Source organism: Rattus norvegicus, chromosome 2, assembly GCF_021556685.1.
Source record: "Rattus norvegicus strain SHRSP/BbbUtx chromosome 2, alternate assembly SHRSP_T2T, whole genome shotgun sequence".
Classification (NCBI taxonomy): Eukaryota; Metazoa; Chordata; class Mammalia; order Rodentia; family Muridae; genus Rattus; species Rattus norvegicus.
The window spans coordinates 226,382,914-226,407,603 of record NC_141535.1 but is presented as its reverse complement, the minus strand read 5'-3'; the positions used below and the strand labels follow the sequence as shown (position 1 = coordinate 226,407,603).

At 40.9% G+C, this 24,690-nt stretch overlaps 1 long non-coding RNA gene and 1 pseudogene across 1 annotated transcript; both read left to right on the top strand.

Annotated features, from left to right (window-relative positions):
• Positions 1 to 3,875: 3,875 nt before the first annotated feature.
• On the top strand, positions 3,876 to 23,866 carry LOC148006765 (uncharacterized). Its single transcript, XR_015676985.1, has 3 exons — positions 3,876 to 4,099; positions 11,217 to 11,341; positions 21,812 to 23,866. It is a non-coding gene; the product is annotated as an uncharacterized LOC148006765 (long non-coding RNA).
• Positions 16,181 to 16,282, top strand: Rnu2-72p1 (RNA, U2 small nuclear 72, pseudogene 1; annotated as a pseudogene).
• Positions 23,867 to 24,690: the final 824 nt, after the last annotated feature.

Genomic DNA, 24,690 nt, shown 5'->3' with positions numbered 1-24,690 from the left:
CAACTGACAAGAGAACTGCCCCATGATGCAGCTATCCCACTCACAGGTCTAGGCCCAAAAGACTAAGTCAGTGCAGCACAGGGACACTTACCTATCCATGTTTACTTTGGTGCTAGTCACAGCAGCAAGGAAATGAAATGGCCTGGTTCAGATGTCCACCCACAGATAAATGGACGATAGGAAATGTGGTTTGATCCATTAAAAAAAAAGGAGTGGAATTTGTAGGAAAATGGGTAGCTCTGTAAAATATTATATTTATCCAAACAGTAGAGTCAGGAAGACAAATGCTGAATGTTCTCTCTCAGATGCAGATCCTACCCTTTAACTTTGGTATGCCGTGTGTATCTGCATGTATGGGTGTGAGTATGACCCTTGTGAAACTAGAACAGGGACCATGAAAGGGGAAGCAGAGGTTTGGAGGAAGAGAAGGAGGTTATTAAGACACATATGACATAAAGGTGGAGTGGGACAAAAGGTAAAACACATTTTAATGAAAATGTCACGATGAAGCCTATTTCTTAGTATGCTAATGAAAAGAGAAATAGAATAAAGGCTTAGGAAGATGGCTCAGTCAATAAAGCACTTGCTGTGTGAACATGAAGATCTGAGCTTGGATTCCCAGAAACTACATTATAAAAACCTATGTTAAAAAGCCAGTCATGGCAGCGCATATCTGGAACGTAAGTGCTGGGGAGACAGAAACAAGCAGTTCTTTGGCAAGCCACCCAAGCCACGTTAGTGAGCTCTAGACTCCAGGGGAGAGCCTGTCTCAAAAATAGGAGGAAAAGTGATGGTGGAAGGCAGTTGGCATCAACCTGTGGCCTCCATCCATGGCCCGCCTGCCCACGCATGTGTACAATACACACAAAAATAAGCATTAGCATAAAAACAAAAAATAAACATTGCACCGTGGTAAAAAGGCATCAGATGAGTTTTTAGAGGGAAGCGCTCGGAGCACTGTCTGGCACTGTTGGTAATTATTACAGTGCAGGGGTACTCAGAGGATAAAATGAGAGACCAAGAGCATGGAATGCTTCCTGAACCACTGACCAGACACTATTTTATCCAGGGGCACACCTGCACGGAGCACTTACCACCTGTAAGTCAACACGTCAGGCCCAGGCATAGAGACCAGTGGAAACACTGACTCATCCCCACTAGGTAAGCTAGGTAAGTTCTCATGAGAAAGGAAACAATGGAACAATAAATACCTGATCCAAAAGATAACAGCTTGCAACTGTGGGATAGCTACTGTGAGCTGGCGATCTTCTACGCCAGGCAGATGTACTCCTTCAAGGTAAGTTTTGTCCTTAGGGAACTCTCAAGCTAAAAGGTAGAATCGACTCTTCGTTGAACTGCTGCTGAAAAGTGTCACTATTACCTTAGAAAAACATCGAAATGATCTATAGACATGACATCCAGCTACATTTGTGTAAATCCAAACTCCAAGTCTTACACACACACACACACACACACACACACACACACACCCATTCACAACCTTCTAGTAATTTCTATAAACAGTGGTAAGGACCAATTAAGACTGTCCAGGGGTGCTGGTGTGATTTCTTTCCTTGCTGTCAGCTCGAGGCTCTCTAGGAGGCAGAGCTGGGCTCATCCGCAGGGAGGATGTGGTGGCAAAAGTGACTGTGTGCTAAAGGTGACCTTGAACTTTTGATCACTTTGATCAACTGACAAGTGTTAATTTCCTATTGAATGTGCTTTTCTAGAGCAAAAAGAAAAAAAGAAAACCAAACACAAAATCCTTAACTTTTAACAAATTAAAAGCAATCTGAGCTTTTTTATGATAGAAAAGGGTAAAAACAGAAGAGTAAATAAAACGCAAATGCCCCTGAGACTGTGGCTCCATTGGTACAGTGCTCACCCAGCATGCGCGAAACCTTGGGTTCAGGCTCCAGTACCTCCTAAAACGCAGCGTGCTCGGCACACATCTGTGATCCCAGCACTTGGGCAGGGAGGGAGGAAGGCCAGAAGTCAACTATCATCCTTGTCTACAAAGGGAATATGGTGCCATTCTGGGTGGGCTACATAAGACTCTCTCAAAGATAGATAGATAGATGGATGGATGGATGGATGGATGGATGGATGGATGGATGGATGGATAGATAGATGGATGGATGGATGGATAGATAGATAGATGGGTGGATGGATGGATGGATGGATGGATAGATGGATGGATGGATGGATGGATGGATAGATAGATAGATAGATAGATAGATAGATAGATAGATAGATAGATAGATAGATAGATAAATGGATGGATGGATGGATGGATGGATGGATAGATAGATGGATGGATGGATGGATGGATGGATGGATGGATGGATGGATGGATAGATAGATTGATGGATGGATGGATGGATGGATGGATGGATGGATGGATGGATAGATAGATGGATGGATGGATGGATGGATGGATGGATGGATGGATAGATAGATAGATAGATAGATAGATAGATAGATAGATAGATAGATATCCCAGTTTCCTCCATAAATTCACACTAGAATGATCTCAGAAAAACATTTCTTGCCACTTTTTTTTTTAAAGGCAGAACTGACTGACCTGAGGTAATTACTTTCTCTTTCACGAGTGGCTACAAAAGTGGCAGGAAATCTTCCTTAAAGGTAGTGTGAGTGTGCCTGCCAAGCTGCATACTTTTAAATAAGAGAGCTGTATATACAGCATTTGAATAGTCGACCAATAATTCAATTATTGTGTTTAAATGTATTTATTTATTCTCTTTACAACCAATATCAGCTCTTCCTCTCCTCCCAGGACCCCCTCACCCAAGTCCTCCCCATTCCTATTTCCCTTCTTCTTCTCTTTTGAGAGAAGGGGAAGTCCCCGCTGGGTGTCAAACCCTCCACACATACATATCAGGTTGCTTCAGGACTTGACACACTCTCTCCCACTGAGGCCAGATAAGGGGCTCGGGATTCACAGGCAGGCAGGCAGCAGGCTCTGACAGCCCCTGCTCCAGTTGTTTGGAGGACCCGCATGAAGCCCGAGATGCTCATCTGCTACATATGTGTGGAGATGCCCAGGTCCAGCCTATCCTTGCACTTTGGTTGATGACTCGGTTTCTGGGGGTCCCCAAGGGTCCAGGTTAGTTGACCCTGTTGGTCTTTCCGTGGGGTTCCTGTCCTCTTCAGGTCCCTCAATCATTCTCCCAACTCATCTGTAAGACTCCCAGAGCTCCATCTACCGTTTGGGTCTGAGTGTATCTCTTTCCATTGGCTGCTAGGTGGAGCCTCTTTTTAAAATCCCAATTAAATTGCCCTCAGAGGGAGTTTCCCTTATAAAAAGCCCCTGAGTCACAGCTCAGGAATAGGAATTCACATAGTTTTTAAGCTTGAGCAATGCTTAGAATAGAAAAAAAGGAAACCAGCGTGAGGAAAACTCTGTTTTTACATAGGCTTAATTTAGTTAAGACTATACCTCTGAGTCACTGATGCTCACACAAAGGATCCAGCTAAAATATGGGTTCTGATCCAATGGAACTGGGGGAAGCCTAAGATTAAGCATTTCTCTTTCTTTTTTAATGAGTACATTTTGTTCTTTAATAATTTCACACATGTTTGTGTTCCCGAACACTCTTTCCCATCCCACCCTGCCAGATTCCTTTCTTCCTCACAAATCTTTTTCTTATTTACTATCTTGTGTTCTGTTTAACGTCCCAAAGACTTTAACTATGGACATCTGCATGGCCCTGAGGTTGGAACTAACCATCAGAGCCTTGTAGGTTCACTAGTGGGTGTAAAGCTGGATACGATGTCTTCCCCTCCCCAAGAATCCACAATCAGTAGTAAGAGTTATGGCCCAAGAACCCCTCCCCCTTTCACAGCAGACTACTGAGTGATCCCAACTTGTGTGGGTGAGCCAGCATCAGAAGGCACAGCAGCGTTGAGGCCATGTTTATATGACCTTTTGGGCTTTGTAGACGCTGCTCTTAGATTCTTTCCACTTCCTCTTCCACGGTGCTTCTGAACTCCAGAGAATGGCGTACTGAGCTGTCACTGTCCTGTATCTCAGAATCACATGCAGCCATGTCTGTGCATCTGCTCTGTTCACTGCAAGGTAATGACTTTCTGATTGAGACTGACAATAGACCTTATCACTGGGTATAAAAATAGATATCTAAAAGATTGATTGTATGTTAACTTGGCTAAGCAGTAGATTCCCCTCTAGAGAATGCTATAATTATATATGTTTTATATATTATATGTGTATATGTTAATATATTATATATTATATATGAATTATATTATGATATATAACATACATATATGTATATGATATATAAAATATAACTATGTTAATATGAAAATACATATAATGCTATAACATATATCTGATTATATGTTATATTATGATATTTATATAATATATAATACAGAATTACAATATATATTATATGTTATATAATTATATATTATACATTACACATATAGTATATATTGTGAATTATATTATGTATCATATAGTTTATATTGTATATTGTATATTATATAAAACATTGCATATTGCACATTACATATTACATATTGTATAATATATCATGTGTCATATATTACATATCACATATACGATATATCATATATTACATTTATATGTTAAATATTATATAATGTATAGTGAATATTATATATTGTATATTGCATATTGCACATTACATATTACATATTGTGTAATATATCATGTGTCTTATATTACATATCACATATACCATATACCACATATCATATATTACATTTATATATTAAATATTATATAATGTATAGTGGATATTATATATTGTATATTGTATATTACATATTGCACATTACATATTACATATTATATTATGAACAACTATTAAAATACACAACTTTTTTGAAAGTGCAAAAAGGATTTATTATAGAGGTTTGTTATATAATGCAGACTTTCTTATGGAGAAGCTGGTGTGGCCATGTTAGGGAGGAAGGATTACAGGCTTATAGGAACACCACTAACATGGACGTAGGGAGGGAAACTGTTAGAGAGGTTTACGAAAGCCTCCAACTTCAGTGTCTGGTAGTGAGTGTGAAGTCACTAGTCAGCTGCAAGGAGGTAAGAGGTTTGGACAAGTTGTGACCTGTCTTGGTCAGGGTTTCTACTCCTGCACAAACATCATGGCCAAGAAGCAAGTTGGGGAGGAAAGGGTTTATTCAGCTTACACTTCTATGTTGCTGTTCATCACTAAAGGAAGTCAGGACTGGAACTCAAGTAGGTACAGAACCATGAAATAGGGGATGGGGTGGGGAGAAGGGGACTTCTGGGAAATGCAGTCCTGGTTAGCAGAATTGCTTATCAGTGCAGAATCACTGCAGTCCTACACGTGTCACCTGACATTCATGCTCACTCTCTCATTTCCTACTTCTTCCTGGAATACATGGCTTTGTCTTGTACAACCCTAGCCAGGTCATTCCCTCTCCACAAGGTCTTTGAGTTACATTCATTCCTCCACGTGGGAAATGACAGAACCTCCCTAACACTCCGACACTTAAATACTAACCCATACAGCTACCAGCATTAACCAGTATTGGGAGAATGAGATAGAGACAAGTAGAAAATAATTGATTAAAATGTATAGAGCTATACGAAGAGCTCACAGCTATCGTCGTCCTTGTATCTGCATGTGCTAGCATTCTGATGGCTGACATTCATAACTGCCATCTCTCTCTGCTGTGACCATTTCACATTCCGTTTGCCTTCAGGACATGTCTTAGCTGGCAAGGCTCCCTGTCTTATAAATTCACCAAACCTTTCCTGAGCAGTCTACTCAAAGAGAGTATCAGAGTTCACCCAGAGTCTGTGATCACTAAGGACCAAGAACAGTCCTAAAGTCTCCTGTGTTTCTTCTTCAGCTGTACAGATATTTAGTTGACTCCATCACTCCACATAGTATAATCATCCCTTCCTGGCACTGAGAGTTAGCGAGGAGGCCAGAATGGCCAAGTGACAATCTCAACTTCCAATATAACTGAACTCTTTTTCCTTAATCGGATATTTTATTTATTTACATTTCAAATGTTATCCCCTTTCCCAGTTTTCCCTCTAGAAACCCTTTATTCCATCCTCCCTCCCCCTACTCCTATGAGGGTGCTCCCCCACCTACCCACCCACTCCCTCCTATCTCCCTGCCCTGGCATTCCCCTACACTGGGACATCAAGCTTTCACAGGACCAAAGGCCTCTCCTCCCATTGATGCCAAACAAGGCCCATCTTCTGCTACATATGTGGCTGGAGCCATGGGTCACTCCATGTGTACTCTTTGTTTTAGCCCTTGGAAGTTCGGGGGCTGGGGGGTCTGGTTGGTTGATATGTTGTTCTTTCTATGGGTTTGCAAACCCATTCAGCCCCTGTCACCAGTCACTCCTCCACTAGGGACCCCATGCTCAGTCCAGTGGTTGGCTGTGAGCATCTGTCTCTGTATTTGTCAGACTCTGGCAGAGCCTCTCAGGAGACAGCTATATCAGGCTCCTGTCAGCAAGCACTGCTTGGCATCAGCGATAGTGTCTGGGTTTGGTGTCTGTATCCCCAGGTGGAGCAGTCTCTGGATGGCCTTTCCTTCAGGCTCTGCTCCACATTTTGTCTCTATATAAGTATGCATATATAAGTACATAATATATTACATATATACTCTATACATTACATGATGTTATAACATTAATATCATACATGATATATATAATGTGTAATATATAATACATATCATATATTATGATTATGTCTTAAAATTACATATAATACATCATATATTATATAACTATCATCATATAATATATTAATATGTATGTTATATGGATATATAAATTTTATATTAATATATGCATATATAATAGATTAATATATATTTTCTAATATATTTTATATGAAAACATATTAATATACGCACATATAATATACATAATACATACAATTACATTATATAAAATATTAATATATACATATATAAAATTAATATTATTAATAATAATCTTAATGTGCTAATATATTAATATGATTAGTTGATTAATCATCAATATGATTAGTATGTTAAAATGTAATATGTAAGTATATATAATATATAATTATAGTAGATAATATATGTTATGTTTATATTATATATTATACAATAATAATATATTGTAATATATTATAACATAATATATTCATATGTTATATTATTATATGTGTTATACTTTTATATTATGATATTATATATAATCCTATAAGCACATAAATACACAATATAACACTTAATACATAATGCATTATGATATTTGCAGCATATGTATTAAGCATAAACATATTGTATATAAATAACATGTATAATATAATATACTGTGATATATGCATTATTTATTATATTAGACATCATGTATATTATAATTATATAGCTTTATTAAATTTATTCTTTAAGAATGTCATACATGTATCTAATACAGTCTGCTTCCACTCATCCCACATCTGCTGTTACCTCCCACCTTACCCTGTCAACACGCCCCTCCTCCCTGCACGTTCACTTCCCATATTCCTGTCTTTTCACTCTGTTTTTTGTGACTCACTAGGCTTAACCACGGATGTCTGTGTGGCAATGGGCCCGTCTGAGCCTGGTTCGGCCCATCAGTGGGTACACAAATGCAGTATAGGCCTCCCCTCTCCCAAAATCCATCAGCAGCCAACAGTTTAGCAGAGAAAGCTGGCACTGGTGAGCTGGTCCCCACCCATAGTTGACTGGTGACAGGTGCCATCTTGTGTAGGCCTAGTGAAAGGAAACACAAATACTGTGAGTTGGTGGTTGCAATGGTTGTGTCATGGCCAGAAGACGCCATTTCTTCACGCCCTCTCCATTATCTTTAAGCTCTTCATCCTCCTTTTCCTCTGCTCCCTGACCCCTAGCGGACAGGACATACACGTCATGTTTAGCGTGAAGCACTGAATCGCCGTTTACCCTCAGCATCTCGAGCAGCCATGAGTTTGTATTCACCACTGTTCATCGCAGAGAGAAGCAACTCCAACTAAGGCTTAAAGTGGCATTTGTCTACGGGATGAGCATAAATATTTAGGGAGTGTTTGCTGCCTCATCAGTTTAACTAAACAACAGTAGGGGCTTCAACATTCCTCACACACTCCTTGCTGAGGCCGCAGAAGCTGGTCTCCAAGCTGGACTCTGCTCAATACCTTGTACAAAGTCCATGTATGCTTATTGCAACGTCTGTATTCATGCTTAAGCTCAAACACGATTTCATATGTAAACTGAAGATATTAAAGAAGGCTAGCAATGTGTTATCTACTCTATTGACACTTTTAAGTGTATTGTACACCGGGCCTTATGGGGGTTACTAACCACTCAGTGGTAACTAAAGCACCAAGGACCCATTCTGGGCAATTCTGGACTGTTCTCCCTCTCCAGAGAGCAGCAGGCGTGTGGATTAAGAATTTCCCATATTTATAATTCAAAAAAGTCAACCATGTTCCTTGCCTCCCCCTCCTCCCCCCAGCCCCGATGTATTTCCTAGGAGTTCTGCAGTTCAGACCTTTGAAAACAGCTGGCAACTTTACCCAGTAAAGTGACGTTGGTCTATTTTGTGTGAGCTAGTGAGGTTTTAAAGGTGTTCATACGCATGGCATAGTTTGTGGGCAGCTACACTACTGAGAATGTAGTTGGATCGTTTTAATTAAAATTAAAGCAAACGTGCTTGGTAATGAGTCAGCAAACCTTTCACCAAGATTTGACATAGCAGGGGGCTCTATGGCTGCCAGGGCTTTTGACTCAACGGTCTGCATCAAAGAGTAGACCTTTCTCTTTTTCTCTCATGTGCATCAGCTAGTGTTCTGGCTGCCTATTAAACCACCAGCGAGTTTCAAATTTCATCAGACTGGACTTTCCACTGGCCTTTAACTGGCTGAGTAGGAGCAGGAACGGAGAGCAAATGTCTGAAAAGCGTATTCGCGAATAGCATGTGAGTCACTTTCATTAAGCGGAGCTCGCCTCTTCAAACAGTACCAGGAGGGGGCAGCATACATCGCAGCTTGCAGACCTGCATCAAAGCAAAGGTTCTTAGGAAGAAGTCAGCCGCAGAGCCAGAAGCCTGGTGACACCGACACCGGGAAGCCAACAGAAGGCAAAGAAGGCACTGGAACAATATAGTTTTGTTCCTGAAAGTGAAACACCCCTGGTGCTATTGATGTCCTTTTAAATCTTCGGATATCAACTTTCAGGGATATACAGAAGTCACTGCCATTTGCAGAGAGAGAGAGAGAGAGAGAGAGAGAGAGAGAGAGAGAGAGAGAGAGAGAGAGAGAGAGAGAGAGAGAGAGAATCGCAAAGGAAGACCTAGACTCTGGTTGAGGTACAGATGACTAAGGTATAACCATGGAAATGTATTCACAAACAACTGGCTTCACACATATTGTCAGAGGTTTGCCATCTGCAGGGTGTGAACATTTACTAACTAGTTCTTCCCTTTCTTAACTCATTCTCCCTAACTAGAAATCTTTGCCCTGGCACAACTGTTTCCCGGCCACCCCCTGAAAGTTCTATTTTTAATTACCTTACTTTCCTCATAGAAAAAAAATAGTATATTTTAAAGGCACTCGCCAAAAATACCTGGGAGGAGATCTCAGACAAAGCTGTCAGAGAAGTGGTCAAAAATGTAGCGGGTCTTGGGCCTGAAATAACTCTTAACTCATCAGACAAGAGCATGTGTTGCTCTTATTGGAGACTATGGTTGGACTCCGAGAGCCACATGGCAGCCCACAACCATCTGAAACTCCAGTTCCAGTGGATTCCATGTCCTCTTCTGACCCGCTTGGGCATCACACACCCATGTGGTGAGTGTACATACATGCACACAAAACACTCATACACATAAATAGTGAAATAAATATTTTCTAAAGGGGGCAGGGGTAAAGTGTTCCTTTCTAGCCATGGTGTCATAGGAACAACATAGTACTGGTTGGTTGTATGTCAATTTTATCACAGGCTTGAGTCACAGAGACAAGAGAGCCTCAATAGGAAAGAGAACGCCTCCATAAAACCTGACTTTAGGTTAAGACTACAGAGCATTTTCTTAATTAGAAATTGATGTGGGAGGACCCAGCACACTTTAGGTGGTTCTATCCAGGGCTGGTGGTCCTAAGAAAGCAAACTGAGCAAGCCACGAGGAGCAAGCCAGTAAGCAGCACCCTTCCGTGGCTTCTGCATCAGCTCCTGCCTCCAGGTTCTCGCTGCTTTTGGTAATGAACTGTTGTATGGAACTGTGAGTGGAATAAACCTTTGCTTCCCCAAGTTGCTTGGTCATGGTGTTTCAAGACAGCAACAGTAACCCTAACTCAGACAAACATGTTACAAATGTAATAAACAGAGCAAATGGGATGTTTCTTGTCAACCTAGCCCCGGTGCTCATTGTAAAACCTTCTGTGTTATCATTAAGGGGTCTCCTATGCAGTAAAATATTCACATTTCAACTGGTTAAAACTGTGAACAGTTAGAATAAAGTTTTCTTTTCTTTTTTTTTTTTCTTTTGTTAGGAGCTGGGGACCGAACCCAGGGCCTTGCGATTGCTAGGCAAGCGCTCTACCACTGAGCTAAATCCCCAACCCCAGAATAAAATTTTCTTAATTTTAAAAATATCATTTACATTTGATGTGTGCTGATGTGCTCAGAGTTTTTGCGATATGTCGAGTGAAAGCCCCCACTGCCCTTCTTTTCCTATAAAAGTAATAGTATTATTGGAAACATTCTTAATACCTTAGAAACCAAAATTTCTTCTAACTCAATGTCTCCTTTGTGCACCTTGCCAATTCTTCCCCTAAAATGAACTAAAAATGAGCAAGTCATGAATCACGCATGGTTCAGAATGACTCAAAATTCTAAAGAACAGATGTCCCATTATATTTTTTTCCCAGAAAATAATACAAGTTTTCAGCACTAGTGGCTTTCAAAAAAAAAATCCGCCAAATTCTATTTATACTAAGGTTTCAAAAGCAAAATATAGAGCTTAAAGGGGGGCACCAAGAGATAATTCAACGTTTTTACTTGGCAGATGGGAAGATATTAATAATCCAACAGTTGTTCAGATTCTAAAGTTTAAGCGTGCTATTTTGAAATATTTATACCTGTTTCCACATGTCTAGTATATATTATGTATGAAACATTTAAATATTTGGTGTGTGCCTTTGTTTTTAGGAGAATAATGCTATATTGCTGAAACAGAGAATCAGCTATGACTCACATGAGGCCATGTGTTTCATGACTTGGTACGGCTGTTGAGGCTCAGACGGACAGAGTCTAGAACGGATCAAGATGAGAAGGTAAATGAGACAACACGTTTTCATGGGAACGCAAAGCACATTGTTCTGAAGATGCAGCATCTCTGTGTTTGTAACAATGAGGAGATTCCTGCCTGGGGTTGGGGGCTTCAGGAAGCGGGTTAGATCCACCTAATATATTTCCCCCAAACTTGTCATTAGAATTGCTGTGATTATAGAGGTCTTATTAAACTGGCACTGCTTAAGTAAACTTAGAAAGCTGCTTGCCTAATTCGAGGTCAAGTGTTCGCTAAACATGGTATCAAAAGACGAAAGGACTGTGCCAAATTCTTCCGCACTCTGTACCAGAGCCAAATCAACAGTACCAAAGGAGATGGGAAGACGCTACAACTCACCTTCCATTTAGAATTTAGCCACCTTCGTCTGTGTTTAGAGCAGAGGAACATGTGTGCATCTCTCAAATCACCACCACCACCCCCAATTACACTCCAGCCAAGAGTGAGAGGGAAACCTAGAAGTTTTATATAAAAGCACATATGTTTGAGAGGAAAATGTCTCTATTCAGTAGATACCTTCTGTGAACAGACATTCAACCTTGTTGGAATCGTCAATGCGTTTTTCTTTCCTCTTTTGAGATGCATGACTTTGACCCACCGCTTCTTACACTTGTCTGTTTTTAACCAAAGAAATAAAAGAAAAGAAAAGATTCTGAGGGTTCATCCTTGGATTCACCCCGCAGACAAAATTGCGTCGATGTAATAAGTGGTCTTGTAAGCTGATTTTGAGCGTAGAGTGATACACGAGCGAAGGAAAGTTCTTCCAGGCGCTGAGAGAAAAACGCCCAGAACAAAAGGAGTAACAGCATGGTAAGGACATTAATGTCCTATCTTTGTGAGTGAAATGCAAAATCCCCCCTCAAAAAATATAGAAAATTATGCATTCACAGAGAGAGACCTTGACACTGGGAAGGTAGAGCTGAGAGAGTAAAGTTGAACATTTCCAGGCTCTTTCGAGAACATTCTAGGGTGTTACTAAGATATACAATAAATTTGAATTTCAGTCACAAATCCAAATATAGCAGAAATACAGCCCCCTTTTTTCCTGTAAGTCAACACTTCAAGTCCCCATTAAACTTGAGGTTCCCATCTCTGTTCTAAACAGTATTATTTATAGAGCGCCATGGACATCTGTCAGCCACTCCCGTGGGCACCTGCTAAGACATCTGTACTGGCTGGGTTTGTGTGTCAACTTGACACAAGCTGGAGTCATCACAGAGAAAGGAGCCTCCCTTGAGGAAATGCCTCCATGAGGTCCATCTGAAAGGCATTTTCTGAGTTAGTGATCAAGGCTGAGAGAGACCATTGTGGGTGGTGCCATCCCTGGGCTCGTAGTCCTGGGCTCTATAAGAAAGCAAGCTGAACAAGCCAGGAGAAGCAATCCAGTAAGCAGCACCCCTCCGTGGTTTCTACATCCATTCCTCCCTCCAAGTTCCTGACCTGCGTGAGTTCCTGTTATGACTTCCTTTGGTGATGAACAGCAATGTGGAAGTGTAAGCTGAGTAAACCCTTTCCTCCCCAATTTTCTTCTTGGTCATGATGATTTGTGCATATATTGTGTGAAACAACATCTGTCGATGAATCTTGCCTTCATGCATTGAGCATCATGTGCCCAGAGGCGAGGGCACTCTAGGCACTCTCTAGCATATTATCAGTCTGGATTGGTTAGGCTTCCCTTTTCTAGGCAGAGACCATTCCTCAGAACTGTGTTTATGGGTCAGGACCCAAGGGCTCTTACCACTTGCCCTCTCCCCAACCCCCACACACTCTGTTTCTAATCCGAGAAGTATTTTTCTGTTCTGAGTGAGCTAGGAGAACATTTTTTTTCTACTAGATAAGTTCTCTTGCTATGGAGTTTAGGGTGACCTTTAACTTCCAAATCCTCCTGCTTCCACCTCCCAAGTGCTGGGACTTCACTCTTCAGGCTTGACACTAAGTACCTTTACCCGCTCAGGCATCTCATTGGTCCATGTTACTAGCCCATTGCCTTCCAAAGATTGTGCACAATTAGTACATTATTAATTACAACTCTCCCTCAGTAGCCTCAGGCAACTGTTGTTCTGGGATCCCATAGATAACAAGATACCAGGTACTCAAGACTCTACATAAAGTAAATCAATAGTCACACAAAACCTTTATGGGTCTTCACATATCCATTCTTCCTTCCTCCATGTCCTCCCCCTCCTCCCTTCCCTTTCCTTCTGTCTCTTTCCTTCCCCCTTTTCCTCTCTCCCTTCCCTCCTCCCTTCCTTTTTCTCCTTCCTTCCTTCCTTGCTCCCTTCCTTCCTTTCTTACTTCCTTCTTTCCTTCCTTCCTTCCTTCCTTCCTTCCTTCCTTGCTTGCTTTCTTGCTTGCTTCCTTTTTTTCTCCCTTCCTTCCATTAGGCTCTCACGTACCCCAGTTGCCTTGGAATTGCTCTATCATCAAAGATGATGCTGAACTTCTGATCCTTCTGTTCTTGCTTCTCCAGTGCTGGGATTTCAAGTGTGCACCACCATCCCTAACTGGTACATGCCAGGGCTTTGTACATGCTAGGCAAGCACTCCACCAAACAGAATGTAAACTCTGTGTAAATATTTGTTATTCCATATTGTTTAGGAAACAAGGACAAGAAAAAAAATCCATGTGTTCAGTATAGATGCCATTTTTAGGCAAAGTAGTTTGTACCTTTGGTTGGTTAATTCCATAGATAGAGAAGTTGTGGTTAAGGAGGACTAACTGTATGTTATTAAAATTCCTGGGGATAATTTTTATTCTCTATCTGGTGAATGACTGCATTGTTAGAAATTTTGAAAAACAATTTTTTTAGAAATACTTTACTGTAAATAACACAAACCCAATTCTAATTAATACATTACATTAAATGAACTAGTTAAGTAGGGTCAATCCTAGCTGAACTGTGATCTCCAAAGTGTGACATTCAGCCATGGTTGGATCTAGGGATCCAAATGATACTGACAATGTCCTTGGTCTTGCTTGCTTCTGTAGTCCTTGCTCAGAAGACTTCCTGTCCCTGGAACAAGACACCTCTAGGTAGTCTAGAGTTGGACTCCTTAGGTTTTATTAATCATCAAACTGAGAGACACTCTTCATTCTCCTAACCTTCAAACAAAGATAGCGAGAACTTTGACTAACTTTCATACTCTGTTCATCTGTGGCCATTACCTGGGTCACAAACATAAGCCATTTTGGTGGGTCAGTCAAGGTCATGCTGGGTTTCATGGGTTCATATAGTTGAGTCAAGGATTCCTGGAGCAATCCTAAGAAAGCCTAGCCATTTCCACAACTTAATGTGGGAGCTGGTGGAATATAAATTATACTTCCAAGTCTGTGGGTACTCAGGAGAGGGAGCCCAAGGTTTGGAGAAACTGCAAGACCAGAAAGTTCTCAAGTTTGATATTTAGACAAGGAGGGAAAATGCAGGACCCCGTAACTGCTCAAAGACCTGGTGACAAAGATTCACTGAGCTGGGTATTCAATGTCTGTTCAGTTACCTGGGGCCTTTGGTGGGAAGATACGCCACCACCTTCACCTTGATCAACATCAACAAAACATTGGCCAATTAGAGGGAGAGCCATGGCAACCAAGAGGACGTGGAAGCTAAGTAGTAAGTGGATGCTTCTCTGCCAAGCCTGAGATACTCTATACCTGCTCTCAAACCTGCGGTGCCTCTTAAGCAATCATACTAGTGCACCAAAGTCTACCACTGATTGTACAGAAATAGAAAGCATTAAGAAAAAAACACTCCTTTTTAAACCATTTAATGTTTTGGCCATTGACACCTATGCTTTCTGAAATCATTAAGTTCAATTTTTTTTAATTCACTTTACAAATCTTGGTCTCCTTATCACCTGTGTTTTAGATGTACCCTTGAACCCAGCATACTGATTATGTTTTTAGTCTTAGTTGGAAAAAAATTTAATACAGACACATAGCCCTTTGAAATGGCAACTAATATATATGGTTTACTGTGCTGTCTTGGGTTTTCCTGCCTCTTTCCTTCTCTCTCTCTCTCTCTCTCTCTCTCTCTCTCTCTCTCTCTCTCTCTCTCTCACTCACTTTAAATTCTCCCTCCCTCCTTTCCTAAGTTTCTATGCTGCTTTCTCTGTTTTCTGCTCTTTTTCCTCTTGGGTTGACTTTGTTTTACATTATCATCTGCCAATGCAATGTCAGGTACTTGCTTTCATTTCTAGGACCAAATTTATAACAATTATTTGAACCAAGTGTCCAGTTAATTTTATGTGTCCATTTGACTGGATTAGGGGATGTCTAATACTTAGTGTGTCTGGGAAAGCATTCATTAAACTTGCACTTGAATCCATACACGAAGGAAAGCAGGTGCTCTTTTGTAGGTGAGCCTCATCCAACCCCCTGAAGGACTAAAAGCAACCAGAGACCTGGTTAGAAGGGAGCTACCCCCTTGCCTAGATATACCTGGCTAATCTTTCTGCATTAGAATTCAGACGCAGGATGAACTATTCCAAGGCTTCCTGTGCAGCTTGTCCATTTGCAGCCTTCATAATCCATTTATAATTGTTAAAAACAATTCTTGTAACAATTTAATTAAGCATGAAGCAGACTTACTTAAGGAGGGGAGAGTATTGTAGAATTAGAGGTGTTTAGGAGAGAAAGCAGAAAAGTCAAAAGTAATGCTGATAAAAAAATACAACACTGGGTAGAAAAAGGAGACCCTAAAAACATTGGTTTAAAAGACTCACTGTGCTACAATTAAAACTAGGACAGAGAGAATCATAATTTAGCCAAATTCTTCAACTCTAAAGACACAGAAGAGGAACATTGATACTATCTTTTCAAAGTGATACACATCACTTCTTGCCTTTTGGCTAAGAGCAAGTGTGGTATCTGTTCTTATCAAATTAATACACATAGAGTGCATAAATATGCATATAGTATCATCTGACACCTTTGCCTGTGTAGAGAACACTCAGCCACATTGTTTCATGCTTGAATTGGATCAATTATGACTGCAAGTTCTGTAACAATATAATATCTATTTTAAAATGATGACTGTCTTCATAGTCATCTGAAAGATGTCTTGAAGGGAAATTACTTTTCTTTACACAAACCATACGGATATTTTTTCTTTGGCTGTGTGTGTGGGTGCATGTATGTGCACGTACGTGCCCATGGGCATACACCATGACCTGTAACATACTTGTGGAGGTCAAAGGACAAGTTCAGGTGTCAGCTTATGACCTTTCACTTTGTTTCTAGACAGGCTTTCTTCATTGTCATCTGCCATTACAACAGGCTTGTGTTTTACTTATGCCTCTGTCTGCCTGCTCTCATAAACCCAATTAAAAAAAAACAACACATGGGTGGGAGAAGTCATAGGCCTTAAGGGTGAACCTACTAGTGTTTAAATAAATGAAGATAGTGCCAAACTTCTTCCTAAATGTCTATGTGTATGCACCCATATTCAAATGTTACCATTAACCTTAATCAGAGAAGCATCCCTTTGCAGTGAAGAATCGTGCAATCAGAGACATTCAACCCTAAATAAGAAATTTATACCAACTACTGTAAAGCTTTGGAATGTATCAGAGGAGGGAAAGGAAAGACTGTAAAAGCCAGAAGATAAGAAGGACGACTTCAAAATGCTGTCTTTTGTGCATGATACACCTACTTCAATCAAGAATTCAATGCAACTGAATTTGCCTAGACTGAGCCTACGCAAGACTGGAGCTGTCAATCATCGCTCCTGGATGGGAAGGGGCTCATGAGGTACTACTCTGCTGAACTATTGGCCTCCTGATAGACTCTAGGGGAAGGGGAGTCATTGGCTTCAGTTGTGTGCCCAATAGAGAGCCATCAATCTCCAATGGATAATTTCAAACCCGTGCCTACACAAATGACCTTGGCTAAACTCTGTGTGTTACAAAACAAAATAAAACACAAGGACATGAATGTAGGAGATGGATTTGTTGTGGGAATAGGAACGTTGTTAAGATCAGGAGGAAGATGGTTGAGGGTGAGGATGAGAGTAATTAGAATGTATTACATACATGTATGAAATTGTCAAGGAGCAAGTTTAATTAATACAAAAGGTACATTAGAAAAAAATTAAGCACGCAAGTACCATACAAGCTAGCAATTACACTCCTGGCAATCATCCCAGAGAAATGAAATTTTATGTTCACAAATACCTGTACAAGACTGTTTATAGAAGAATGTTTGTGAAAGCCAGAAAGCAATAACCAGATGTCTTTCAGTATGTGATTGGGAAAACAAAGTGTAAAAGCAGTCAGACCATGAAACACAACTCAAAGACAGCAACACAAACACACCAGGCCGGGAAGTTGTTCGGTTCATAAAGTGTCTGCCGCACAAGCATGGAGACCAGTGTTTGGTTCCCCAGATCATGGAAAAAGTCAGGTGCGGTTCTGTGTGCCTATAGTCTCGGCCCTGGCTGGAGGTCAGGGGCAGACCTTTGAAAGCTAAATAACCGGCCAGCCTAATTGCAGGTTCAGTGAGAAATGATGCAGAATGATACCTGACATCTGCCTCTGACCTCCACACACACATGCATGTGCACACATGTGCATGCATACCTGCCTATCCCTACGCTAACAAGTACACAGGCCACAAACAATAACTCATACGCAGGAAATAAGTAAGCAGACAAATTGTTGAGGTCAGAATATCGCACTTAACAAAAAAGGAGCCCTTCTGTGTGATTCTATACGTAAGATCCTGGAGGGGTGGCGAGGGTGAGGAGTTGGCACAGCCATGGAAGAGCAGTAGGAGGCGTCTTGGTGGTAGTGGAAATGGTCTTTATCTTAACTGGATCAATGTAGAAACGCTGGCTGTAATTTCATACCATAGTTTTGCAAGGTATTATTACATCAGGGGTCAGGGGGAACTAGGTGAAAGGCATGCAGAGTCTATCATCTCCACAGTTGCATGAGAAACTATGGTTATGTCCAAAACCAAGCTGTGATTTATTTTTAAAAATAAAATAGATATTATAAAAATATTATGAACCATTTTATGACTAGAAATTCGATAACTTAGACAAAACTGGGAAATTCTTTGAAAGATACTAATTGTTAAATTACCTGACAGAAAGCAATTTAAGGGAGGAATGGCTTCTTTTGGCTCATGGTTCCAAGGGACACAGTGCGCCATGACATCGAAGGCATGACAGCAGGAGCGGAGGGCAGTTGGTCACATTCCCCCTGCAACGAGGAAGTAGAGAGAGAGGAGCACTGCTATGCAGCTTGCTCTCTTTCTTTTATGCAGTCTATGGCCCCAGCCGGTGGCATGGGTCTTTTCCCCATTGGTAAAAACCTTTCTGGAAAGATGCCCAGAGGTAAACTTATGGTGAGTCTAAGTCTGTCAAGGTGACAATGAAGATGAGCCATCAGGGAAACAATAAACAACCTATTCAAAGACGTTGGCATTACTGTGAGCTGCACATTATACAGAAACGTCATGGGTGAGCGTGCCTCACAAACACAGGTACAAGATGTTGTAAGGTGGAGTCCCACAAAACTTTAGCAAATTGAATATGACAGTGTGTAAAAGGCTGATTGTTTTCAAGCAAGACTTACCCTAGAAAGGCGGGAATTATGCAATATCGAAAAAGATCAACATATTTCATTGTGTAGATAAATTAAACATAGAAAGCTACAAAAGAAAAAAAAACACATTTGATAAACTGCGAATTTAAAGAGCATTTCCAAGATTCTCAACAAAGTTACAAATAGAAGGTAGCCTCCTTGAGCTGTCATAAGCCACCTACAAAAGTGCATATGCTATTATATTGCATATAATATATGCTGGAATTTGACTTTCTATTAAAATCAAGATCGAGATAAAGATTTCCCCTCTTGGCACTCACAGTCAACACTTAGCAGCGATTTTAACCAGGGAAATGAAGCAAGACAAGAAAAATGCATATAGATTTAAAAATAAGTAAAATGTACTATTCTTACATATGCCATGAACATAAATGTTGAAAATCTAACAGAATAATTTTAAAACTATTGAACTAATGAATTTGTCAAAGTGGCACCACACAAGATCAATAAAATCTGTTTATTCCTCTGTGGTCTCTGATTTACGATTTATTTTGTTATAGCATCAGACGACAAGTGCATGCTCAGTAGAAACCTATTCTTGTTTGTGGTGGTGTTGAATGTGAGACAAGGTCTTATTATAGACAGCTTAGGATGGTCTAGAAGGAGGAAATCTTCCTGCCTTGCCCTCTCAAGTAGAAACAACGTTCTGGTTTTTTAATCCTCATTGTTCTGTTGCTGTAAAATGCAGCATGATACATTAACAATGTCAGGTAGTAGCAAAGGGCTCCATCTCACAGTCTGTCCTGAGCCCTGGATGTCAATGGATCCTATGACACACTGTTGCCGAGCTGTGATGTTCGGAACTCTGAGTTTTTCCAATACATTTTTAATACGATACACTCAACTCTTGAAAATTGGTTAGCTTGAAACTTGACTATAAGTCAAGGAGTTTGTTTACTTGGCGTGAAATATTGAAATAAAACATGTAAAATTTTAAATATTTAAGTAATAAAAAATGTAAATACTTAGGGATGAACCTGACCAAAATGCGAAAGTTTTAAACACCAAAACTAATAAACATTGATAAGATAAATTAAGGAATGTATAAATAAATAGGGACGGGTATCTTGCTCATGGAATAATACTCACATTTAAGATGTGAATTCTTCCAAAAATGAGGTATATATTTTATAGAAACCAAGTGAAACACCTAACACACTTCCAAAAGTTAACACGCTGGTTTTAAAACTCATATGAAAGGGCAGAGGACTTGGCGTGGTCAAACCAACTTTTATCCCAGCACACACAATCAAGTTATAGTAACTTTTTAAATGTGATATTACTATAGAAACAGGGAACTGATCAGTGCAACAGAATAGTGTCTAGACGTACAGTGACGGCTGATGTCTGATAACTGAAATGGGAATGGGGAGCCTTGGTCCTGATGCTAGTGTGCTAGAACAGCCACATGCTAAGACTTTTAAACAGAACCTCAGCCAGTACTGCCAGCATGCAGAACTCCCACCATATTTTGTGTCTAAACTTAATTCCTCACACTGTAGACTATTTTCATTCTAAAATAAAATATAAACAAAGGATCCAGTAAGGTGGCTCAGTGGGTTAATGTTGCAGACCTGGCTTCTAATCCTAGGACCCAGTTAAGGTAGAGAGGGAGAATCTACTAAGCTGTCTTCTAAATTCAACAGCGGGCAGTCTGTCACACACCTGCAGTCTGTCACACACCTGCAGTCTGTAACACACATGCAGTCTGTCCACACACATGCAGCTCACGTTCACAGACCCATACCATAAAAATTAAGGTACAAGTTCAAAAGAAAATATGGGAGAAAATCTTTTTGTGGGGGAGTCTGAGTCAGGCAGACATCTCTGACTCGGCCGAAGAAGCCACGGTGCAGAAAAAAAAAAGTACTTACCCGTGATGCATCATCAAAGTGGAAATTTGTCTTCAAAAAAAGGGGGGAAAAGGACAGATTGAAAGAAAACTCATCGAACCCTGTATGATTGCATTTATATGAAACTAAAAAATGCAAACGAGTCTAAAGGGGAAAAGAAGCGGGTCAGTGATGCTCGAAGGTGTAGGAGCAGGAATGAGTGGCCACAGAAAGCCAGTAGGAAACTTGTCTGTTGCAGTGTTGGTCTCGTGGGTGTACCTATGTGAAAACCAAGCTGTACTCTTAAAATACCCCAGGGTGTCAATTACAATGCAGTAAAACCACTTAAAGAAGACGGTGTCCTGATCCAGCCCTGCTGAATAGAAACAAAAAGACTGATGAAGGCTTCAGGGGAAGTCCTTTCATCCCACAGGCTGTCTGTGTCTGTCTCTCTGCTTCTCCTTTCCTCTGCGTTTCTCTCTGAGGAGAATATAGCTCACAGTACAGCTGAAGTTATCTTCCAACCAAGAAGAAGGCCAGCATGAAGGAACTTCTAACAGACTCAGGCAAGCAGACCCACAGTTCTCAGGAGGAACACACCCAAACTCCTCCCACTGAGTTAGGAATTCTCTTTATCTAAGGACCTATAGGATACAGGATGTAATAATATTCGATACTGGCTATATCGTTTTGAATGATGATTCTATAACTTACATGTAAAAATATCTGAACCAGGATGGGGACATTTTCCTCTGAGGATTACATCGATGGCTTATAACATGCCATCAAGAAAAACAAATGAGTGAACAAACAAAAACAAAACCTTTGCATTTAAATCAGTTTTTTTTTTAAATAAAAATTCTTTATTCTGTAAAAAGAATGGGTATATTCATTTACTGGCAATGCTACTGAAAGTTGACATTTATATCTGTGGATGTTGATGGTATATGAGATATATAAAATGCTAATATAGATACATCAGAGGTTTATAATCTTCGCCATCCCTTACTTTTCCTACAGAACTGCCAAAGTTTCCTCTGGGCAAAGACCTTCTCGGCAATCAAGAATCCATGTGATTGTTGTGAATGTTGTGAGAATACAAGAAACTACCCAGATCCAGCAGCATTCCCTGGAAAAACTCTCTCAACTTCCCCATATAGGAAAAACCTGCCAAGTATGTAAGCAGGACACACGTACAGAGCATGCGCAGGCTTCAGGGTCTTTGTTTCAGCCGGTCTGGAGCATCTTACTGAAGAGAGATGTACCACAAACACCTCAGTGACATGCTCCCCAGGAAAAGTTACCTGGAGAAAGTTGTGTGTGCATTCACTATAGAAAGAGTTGTCCACGCTGCTGTGTGCTTGCCAAGATTGGCCTAACGCAGCCAAGGCAGGTAATATGGAGGGAGCTGCGTTCACGAATTGCCTATTCCTGCCCCCGAGGCCAAGCGCGAGTCCCCACTTGCACCCAAGAAGAGCTGGGAGAAGAGACACTTCGAAAGCTTCGGCTAGGTATTGACTGACTGCCAGTTGGTTCCACGCCAGCCCACAGGAGCAGAAACTTTCCCCGGGCCCGTTTGTTACTGCCTACTCGAGCCTAAGTACTCGGTCTGTAATTACAGGTCAGTGTATACAAGGCAGGAAATGGAAAATAACACCTTCCCCTGTAGCACCATCAAGCCAGAGAGGAGAACCAAGACAAGCTCTTCAAACAGGTGTTTCACTGAACTGAAACCATTGGAAGAAGTAGATAAAAGCTTTAAAAAAAATAATGAATTCACTCAAGAAGATATAATTAAAGATTAAGAGGTTAACAGTTAAATATATGATGGGTGCTGGGACTTTAAAAACAATTTCAGAAGTATTCAGAGATTCCCTGTCCTGACTATAAGAGCTTCTGCGGTGGAAGAAGATAAAATACCTGAAATGAACTAATAGTTGGGACAAAATAGAACCACGAGAAAACACAATTTAAAATCTTGATGTAATGCTTAGCTAGTACATCAAGAGTTCACCTATATCACAGAGGGGAAAGTGGGGGGAGAAGCTGATGAATGGCCCATCTAGTCCTTGTCACTAGGTAGAAATGTAAGTCTCACCCGGGTCTTCCTACCATCTGCACTAAAACAGGAGTGGAGGGCAAAGGCGTCCAAGGGAAGGCCTGAGATGAGTCCAAACGGACAGTGGGCCACGAGAACATCCTACAGAGTATTCCGTTCCAGTCGGGGTCTCAGAGATCTTCCCACGTTCATTTCGAGTTTCAAGCACAAACTATCTTTTCGATATCTCAGTTATCAATTAAAGCCGCAGATGAGACACGGAATGTGATGTAGCTGGAGCTCAGGAATGTAAAAGCCATCATCAAGACCTCATTTAAATTCCAAAGGGAATGAATAAAAACCAAACAAACAAGCAAAAAATGGCAATATTTTTGTGTGGTGGTAGGGGTTGAGGGTGGATGGTGGACTAGGAGTTTTCAGAACTGTTGAAAGATATCGACTCTTGAGACCTGGGGAACCATTTAAAGCCCAATAAAATCTGAATAGTGCTACATAAAAGTGGGACATGCCTGGATTCATCATAAGGAAGCTATAAATAGAAATCAGGAGAGCAGCAATTAAGCAGATCCAGACTGCCGTGGAGAGGGCGCAGGGGAACTGAACCTCGTGACTATCGTGTGCATGTTTCAAACTGACTGGTTATGGTTTGGTTTGATGTCGTTTGTTTGTATGGAGTCAGGGTCTCGCTGGGAAGCCCTGGCTGGCCTGAAACTTGCTATACAGACCAGGTTGTCCTCAAACTCACAGTGATTCACCAGCCTCAGCATCTGGGGTGCTGGGATTAAAGGTATGCACCTCCATGGCAGGCCCAAACTGGCAACGAGACTTGAGACTTGGGGGACCAAGTTTCCAGGTAGAGCATTTGCTTATGTGAATGGAACCATGAATTCAACCTCCCTTTGAAAGATAAGCACCGCTAGTGGCAAAGAAAACTAGAGAATTGACTGAAATCTAACTTAGGCGGGGGCAGAGGGAGTAACTCAACCTAGATTCGCAGATGAATAAAACGGGCATTGAAAATTATCACAGGGCTTTGGCGATGGCTCAGTCGGTCATGGGCTTGCCAGGCAAGCATCGGAGCGTCCAAAAGACCAGCATCTGGTACGTGCTGGCAGGAAATGGACTCGGAGTTCACAGACCTTTTAGATCACCAATGTTAGTATTTCCTCTGGGCAACCCAGGATGCTTTGGATGATAGTCTGGTCTAGACACGTAGATAAAATGTGTGAGGAAAACCTAGGTTCCAATCACAGGAAATTAAGACCTCCATGTACTAAAAACAATCCAGTCCCTTTGTAATTTTCTGCAGTTTGCTGTGAGAATAGAAAATAGGATGAGGAGAGAGAGCACCATATCGTCCTTGCTGATAACGCTCACCTAACAGTTTTTCCTAGGAACTGGTTGCTCAGAATTCAATACCACCCTCTGCGATGAGGACGGACTGAGTACACACAGTGTAGTCACACGGTCACTGAATGTGGTATTTCCAGCCATGATTCCAGTCTAACACAGCCTTTTCCTGCTCCAGACAGAATGATTAGCCACAGAATGAGGCTCCTAAAAGTATGACTGCCTAAAAGTATGTTTTATGGTACTAGAGTGGACATCCTGGGTGCTGGGACTTGAACCCAGGACCTCTTGCATGTCAGATGCGTGTTCTAGCCCTCAGCTATTGCCAAACACTCTATAAAAGAAAAGAATATGATCTTTTAAACTTCTCTTTATTATTTATGGAACGCACTTTAGGCGTTATGAAACTCTTACAAACTATGCTTTGAACCCAAATTCCATGGTTTTAAGCATCACCGGCACTTACCCATCTTTTTTCTCTTGTTTATTT